This window comes from Mesocricetus auratus, unplaced genomic scaffold, assembly GCF_017639785.1.
Source record: "Mesocricetus auratus isolate SY011 unplaced genomic scaffold, BCM_Maur_2.0 Super-Scaffold_100055, whole genome shotgun sequence".
Lineage (NCBI taxonomy): Eukaryota > Metazoa > Chordata > Mammalia > Rodentia > Cricetidae > Mesocricetus > Mesocricetus auratus.
Genome location: NW_024429232.1, coordinates 4,572,837 through 4,580,367, shown reverse-complemented (window position 1 = coordinate 4,580,367; position 7,531 = coordinate 4,572,837). Strand labels below are relative to the sequence as shown.

Here is a 7,531-nt window from a genome sequence, read left to right as displayed (position 1 = left end):
GTCCCTGGGACCCTGGGTGGAATCCACACTAAAGTAAGCATTCAGAACCCCCCAGGCCTGCTGCTTATTAGCGCCCCCAGGAAGATGAGAAGGCGAAGAGGGAGAACTAAATCAGACCACTGCCCAGCCTCGAAGCACAGATGTGGACGCAGACGCCCTAGGTTCTGACGTGCTGGCTCTTAGCTCTTGAACAAAGTTCCTAACCTTTCTGTGCCTCTGTTTCTTCATGTGTAAGAGTGGGGACTCTAGCCGGGCGGTGGTGGTGCACGCCTTTAATCCCAGCACTCGGGAGGCAGAGGCAGGCGGATCTCTGTGAGTTCGAGGCCGGGCTGGACCGATAGCCTCTAAAACAATACAGAGAAACCCTGTCTCGTAAAACCAAAAAAAAAAAAAAAAAAAAAAAAAAAAGGTGGGGACTCTAGAAGTGTGGACCCCAGAGGAAGGGCTCTGAGGGGAGGGAGGGGGCAGCCGTGGTGTTCAGCAAGCACGGTGTGTTTGTGGTGTCTGCGCGTGAAGATTCTATCCAGGCCATGTCTGTGTGGAAGATCCTGGTGGGATTGACAGACTGGTTACAGCCCTGTGGTTAAGGAGAGTTGGAGCGTTGCAGACCCAAAGCCAGCACTATCTTGGGCTGTCTCCCATATCCTCAGTTAGCATTATCACCCACCCTCTCTCTGATCATAACTTGCTGCTACTACCGAGTGAAACCTTTAGCTCCCAACAGCCCCAAATCTAAGAATGGCTTCCGCTAGCATCTGGAATCTAGGGTTTCCCATAGAGTGCCTTGCCTGCCGTCCTCACTTATGTGTTCGCTAAGTGCCTTGATTTATCCTTTTAGCTTGTTGTCTGACTATGAAAAGTTCATGTAGGACATGTGCTGTGGTGGATTGTGTAATCCCCGCATTTGATAGGAAGAGGCAGGGGAATGAGGAGTTCAAGGCCAGCCTGGGCTACATGAGACCCTATCCTGTAACCAAACAAAGAAACAAACACTTCTCATAACCATTCCATAGATGAAGTGAACTCATATTTTTCATTCCTGTTTGGCTCAGAATAGATGGTCTTTTTTCTTCTGGAGCAAGAGCTGTGCTTTGCGCCCCTGAGTCTGGGTGGGGGACTGTGGGAGGGGCAGGTGACAGGTCTGGGGGTGGAAGAGGAGAGGGAAGAGGCCAGTGTCCTGGCCACACTTGTTGACTGCTACAGGAAGATCCTGTGCCCTGCAGCCTCTCCAGCAAGCCCCCAAAGGCCGTTGAGGAAGGAAAAGCCTGTGTGGAAACTGTCTTTAGCTCCCTGTGCGTCTCCTGGTCGCTGTGAGACGCCTCTGTTGCCCTGATCACTGGTTCAGGCTCCAGAGGATATCGGGGGAGAAGGTTGTCATGTTCAGTATGACAGTGTCTGGGAAGGGTAGCCTCAGCCGTGGGTGGTAAGTTTGTGAAAGATCTGAAGAAAACCTATACGTCCTCCACCCCATCAGGGTTTCCCAGGTCTCGCCAACATCAGGTGACAGCCAGAGTGAGGACTCAGCCAAGGATGTGTCTGAGCTGAGGGTGGGAGAAGTCAGACATAAGCCCAGATCAAGGAGAAAAGAGGGAGGGATGCAGGCTTTGGGGGCTGGAGTGCTCACACCCCTCCCCCACTGTGTCCTCAGTCCCAGGAGAGTCTGAAGGACTCATCTCTCAGCCTTGCCAGAGAGGCCTGTTGGCTGCCCAACGGCTATCGAATTCTCAAGTCACTAGAGAAGTCTGGGGCCTGGCTTGCAGCTTCCCAGTACAAAGCTGCCCAGCGGGCACTGGCAGACTCAGCGTGGAAGCCCGTCTCCCTCCCCAGACTGAGCTCCTGGCTGACCTTGGGCAGAGTCCTCGGAAAATGTAACCTGGAAAAGAAAAAAGTTCGATGAGGTTTTAGCCTCCAGCCCCTGCTCCACTTGTGTGAGACCCGGCAGGCCCTCTACGCCCAGAAGCAAGCAGAGTCCCAGCAAGATAGCGAGTGACGTGCAGGTGTCTTTGGGGTCAATATAAAGTGTTTGTACAGCTCTGGGTAGTGTTCACTGACCCTAGAAGCATTTAGGCAGCTGTCAGATGGTGAAGTTTAGTGGGAAATTGGATGGGGCACACTAAAAGCTCTCTTTAGCATCTAGACACCATGGCCCTGCCTGTGATCCTGAAATCTAGAAACCAATGTTCTAGGCTGGGCGTTGGTGGCGCACACCTTTAATCCCAGCACTAGCGAGGCAGAGGCAGGTGGATCTCTGTGAGTTCGACGTCAGCCTGGTCTACAAGAGCTAGTTCCAGGACAGCCTCCAAAGCCACAGAGAAACCCTGTCTCAAAAGAAGAAGAGGAAGAGGAAGAGGAAGAGGAAGGGGAAGGGGAAGGGGAAGGGGAAGGGGAAGGAGAAGGAGGAGAAGGAGAAGGAGAAGAAGAAGAAGAAGAAGAAGAAGAAGAAGAAGAAGAAGAAGAAGAAGAAGAAGAAGAAGAAGAAGAAGAAAGCAGTGTTCTAGAGAGATAAAGCAAAAGGCTTTGAGGACTTTTGTTCAGGGATCTTGACTAGCCTCACACTTGAGGATACAAGGATGGAAAACACTCTGGGATTGGTGGAGTCGGGCTAACTGGGGAATTTTTATACAAGGATGGAAAACACTCTGGGATTGGTGGAGTCGGGCTAACTGGGGAATTTTTATACAAGGATGGAAAACACTCTGGGATTGGTGGAGTCGGGCTAACTGGGGAATTTAGCTTGTTCCACCTGTGCCTAGCAAACTCACTTGTGAACGTGTGTGACAAGAGCGTATCGAAATGAGGGAGCCTTGCAACCAAGGTAGCCTGGCTTCCTTGTGGCGGGTCTGCAGCCTCCTAGCCTGCCCAGGGAACAGCTGTCACAGGGAGACTAGCAGGCACCAAACAGGGGCTGGCTCCGGGTCTCCACAGCAACCGAGAGGCAGGCTCTGTTGTGGCAATGTGTAAGTACAGACAGTTGCCCATTGTACTGGCTGATTTTTGTGTGTCAGCTTGAGTCATGAGAGGAAGGAGCCTCAGATGAGGAAATGCCTCCATGAGATCCAGCTGTGAGGCATTGTCTCATTTAGTGGTCATCGGGGGAGGGCCACGCCCATGGTGACTGGTGCCTGGGCTGTTGGTCCATGGCCTCGGCTTCAGCTCCTGCTTCTGGGATCCTGCCCTGTGTGAGTTCTTTTGCTGCCTTCCTCCAACAGCGACGTTGAAGTGTAACACGAATAAACCTGTCCCAAAACACCCAACTTGCTTTTGGTCATGTTTGTTTTGTTTCAGCAATGGAAACCCTAACCAAGACAGCCGTCCTTCTCAGAGAGTCCACGGAAAAGCTTTAGTAGGCTAATTCCCGGGTGGTTCTGCGGGACACACAGCACAGTGCTAGCTCCTCACGGTGTCCTGCGGCGGAAGGTAGGAGCTAGAGCTGCTGGTCCCAGCAGATATGTCAAGGAGGTGAGCCAGCGTGCTCCCCAGCCCTTACCTCTGCCTTTCTCTCCTGACCCCCTCAGTGACCCAAGACGTGAGGGGTGGAAGGTGCAGACGGTCGGTCCCTCCAAAGCCAGCACCTCGTAGGCCCTCTGTCCCTGGCTGTGGGATAAATGAATGAACAGAGGGACAGGTATAGGACACATGGACTTTCACTCTGGAGACCACAGCTTCCCTGCTTTGTAAGCCTGGGCCCTGGTGGCCAGCAGCCTAGGCAGGTACCAGGCATGAACAGGAATGAAACTCGCCTTTCCCTCCCTCCCTCCCAAGTGGTGGATATTCTGGAAGGACACTGGTGGGAGCCACAATGTAACCTCTGGGAACAGTGCATCAATGTTTTGTGAATGGAGCGCTTTCCGGCAAAGCCCTTTGGAGAACTGGGACCTGCGGAGACAATGGTACTGAGCTCCCGGCCTCTGGAACTTTCCCCATGCTTTTTCCTATGGTAATTCTTAGTTTTGCTTCCTCAGTTTATGATTGTGGCTGAGTTTGCTGGGAACAAAAGCTAGTGATTTTTCTAAAGTTTCTACAAGGAAATTAAGCCTCTTTGCAGTCTATCTCTCTGCTCGGTCAACCCTGGTGGCCTTCGCAGTCACCCTGAGTAAGAACTCACTAAGGCTAATGCCTCTTGCTTTCTTAACCATTCCAAAAAGAAGATAACTATATTCCAAGAACTTGAGACATGGTTTCCTTTCTTTTTCTTTCTTTCTTTCTTTCTTTTTTTTTTTTTTTTTTTTTTGAGACAGGTTTTCTTTCTATCACCCTGGCTGTCCTGGAATGAACTCTGTAGACCAGGCTGACCTCAAACTCAGAAATTCACCTGCCTCTGCCTCCCAAGTGCTGTGATTAAAGGCGTGTGCCACCACCACCAGGCAGGAGACAGTTTCTTAAAAGATGACATTATAATTTATAGGGACATGCAGGGAAAAAATAAAGGACCTGAAAGGTCAGATGTCTCTCCGGTGCCAGGGCATGAATGGTTAGACACTTTTTTTTCAGTACCGAAATATCAACAAAGGAATCTAGAACTCCTAGTTCCCTTGGAAGTAGAAGTTGAGTTAATAGAAACTTGGTCCCAGCGGTGAAGAGTCAGGTAGTAATTGTTACCATTCAGAGAATAAAGAATGGGATGGCAACCGCAGCTCATGTGACAGTGACATGCAGACCTTTTGGAGACTGACTTACACCTGGAAAAGTATTCTGGGTATGCTATCATACTGTCAGCAGACTACAAAAACAGAAAAGCATCGTTTTGTTAAGGACTGATCTCAGGACTTGGAAGCTTTCATTTTTGTAACCACATGCCTGTGGCCAGCCTGGGCCCATCAACTGTGACTGGTGGCTGGTTTGAGGGATCCTGTTGTCCCAGAATGTGGCTCCCCTCTGCCACCTCACCACTAGAATATGTTCTCTAAAGCAGCGGTTCTCACTTTTCCAAATGCTGGGGGTTGCAGCTCACAGGCTGAGAACCACTGTTCTGAAGCGCCATGAACGTTGGGCAGTCACTGTTCACACACCCAGAGTAGGACCAGCATAGTCAGACCCATGTGGCCTGTTCTTTCCAAGCGAGGCTAGAAATGGGACAGTGCCCCCTTCCTCACTTGGTTAGTGAATGGCAATTGCCAGGGAGATACCTTAAACCCTGAAAAGCCACTGGCTGTGATGTCACATGCCTTTAGTTCAAGCATTTGGGAGACAGATGCAGGCAAATTGCTGTGAGTCTGAGGCCATCCTGGGCTACGTAACAAGTTCCAAGCCAGTCAGGGCTACATAGTGAGATCCTCTTCAAACAAAACAAGACAAAAACTGGAACACCTTTGTCTTCATTGGGGTTTCTATTGCTGTGATGAGGCAGCGTTACCACGGCAACTCTTATAAAGGAAAACATCTCATTGAGGGGGCGGCTTACAGTTTCCGAGGTTTAGTCTATTATCATCATCGTGGCAGGGAGCGTGGCGGCTGGGAGCGTGATGCCATTCAGGCAGACATGGTACTGGATGCATCTTGATCAGAAGGCAACAGGAAACAGACTGTGACAAGGAGTGAAGCTTCAGCAAGAGACCTCAAAGCCCGCCCCACAGTGACGCACTTCCTTCAACAAGGCCACGCCTCCTAATAGTGCCACACCCTTATGGGGAGCTTATGGGGCCCAATTACATTCAAATTCCCACAGCCCTAAACAAACAAAACTGCCCATGGGAACTCCACGGTATCACTGAGCACCCTCCTCCGGAGTGCTGTGAATTTCTTGGCCACAGGATGTGCTTAATTTTGTTTTAGTCAGCTTGTGACAGTGGCTGTCACATCATGTGTACTCTGTGACTGTTGACTAGATGGTAGGTAAGTGATGGATGGGTAGATGAAGGGAGGGGGCATGAAGGGATGATGGATGATGGACAGATAGATAGATGATAGATAGATAGATAGATGATAGATAGATACATACATACATACATACATACATACATGCATACATAGATGGATAGATGGGGAGATAGATGATACATATATACATACATAGATGGATGGATAGATGGGTAGATGGGTAGGTAGGTAGATAGACAGACAGACAGACAGACAGACAGACAGATAGAATGGATAATTGATGGGTGGCGCATGAATGAAGGCTGGGTAGTAGATGAATGATAAGTAATGGATAAGTTATAGGTAGATGGATGGATAATGAATGGATGATGGATAGATGAATGACAAATGGATTGATAAATGAGTGATAATTGTCTGCTGAATGATGTGTGGGGATAAATAGAAAAACTAATGGATGGATGGATAATAACTGGCTGCTTGCTCTGGCTAATGGACAGGTTGAAGGATGGGTGACTGGACAGCCAGATGGAAACTGCTCACCTCTGTCTTCCTTATAAAGCCATCTATCTCTTATTCAACAGTATTTCTTCAGCTCTAATTTGATACAGGCCCAGTGTGGGGCTCAAAAGATACACAGATAAATAAAGCAGACCCTCTGACACCCCCCACAAAATCCCAAATAATATTGTGAAATTTACTTTTTATATGTTGACTGTGTATGCGCACACACATGCACACACACGGAATTCAGAGGGCAACTTTCAAGAGTCTGTTCTCTTCTCCCACCATGTGGGTCTTGAGGATGGAACTCAGGCCATCAGACTTGGAGGCAAGTGCCCTTAGTCACTGGACCATCATCTCGGCAGCTCCCAAATAAGGTTTTCCAGAGCATGGCCTGTGGATAAAACCCCAGCTGTTATTCATCCTGGGGCCCGTGTCAAGGTTTACCCTGAGGGCTCCTGTGGGATTACCAGAGCTAGGCAAAGAGAAGAGGGCCTAGGCCTGGCAGACTCTGGGAGTGCTGGCAGCTACTACCTTGCTGGAAGTGCCATGTGAGGCAGCAAGGGCAGATAGGAGGTCACAAGCCAAGGGGAGGGGACTGAGGGATTCATGGAGCATGGCAGCACAACCTTTCACAGGGAGCAGGGAGCAGGCCATTAACTCAGAGGCTTGCCTGTGGCCCAGCAGCAAGTGCAGACCCATTGTGGCTCCGTTTGACCACTTCTGGCTTGGCTTGGAGCATCAGGAAAGTCAGTGGAGGGCAGCATGATGGCTCAGGGAGTTCCAGAGCTTGCCACCAAGGCCAAGAATCTATAGTCAAAAGATGTCCTCTGCAAACATGCTGTGGCCCACACGCACGCGCACGCGTGCACACACACACACACACACAAATATCATAAAAAAGAAAAGCAGTCAGAAAGTGAGAGAAGACTTCTGGGGGCCAGCTGGATGCCTGTACCAAGCTTAGAAACATGACAAGTCCCCTTGGGGCAGCAGACAGGGGGAGAATTGGGTTTCAGCTGCTGGCAGTGGCTTCGGTGCCCTTTCTGTGGGCTTGTGCAAGTCCAGACAGTGGCCTGGCTGGTTCCCGCTCCCCACCCCCTACTGCCCCAAGCTGTCCTAGCTCCCCACAATGGCACTTGCCCCAAAATAGCTGCCCATGTGAGGGCCGGAGAAAGGGAGAGATTAGACCCCTGGGGGGGTTGAGGAGGGT

The 7,531-nt window shown here is 50.2% G+C and overlaps 1 long non-coding RNA gene across 1 annotated transcript; it reads right to left on the bottom strand.

The window, feature by feature from the left end:
- Positions 1 to 1,005: 1,005 nt before the first annotated feature.
- Positions 1,006 to 5,535, bottom strand: LOC110339293. The gene is made up of 3 exons (XR_002381408.2): positions 5,402 to 5,535; positions 3,488 to 3,594; positions 1,006 to 1,873 (listed from the first exon to the last, which is right to left on the bottom strand). It is a non-coding gene; the product is annotated as an uncharacterized LOC110339293 (long non-coding RNA).
- Positions 5,536 to 7,531: the final 1,996 nt, after the last annotated feature.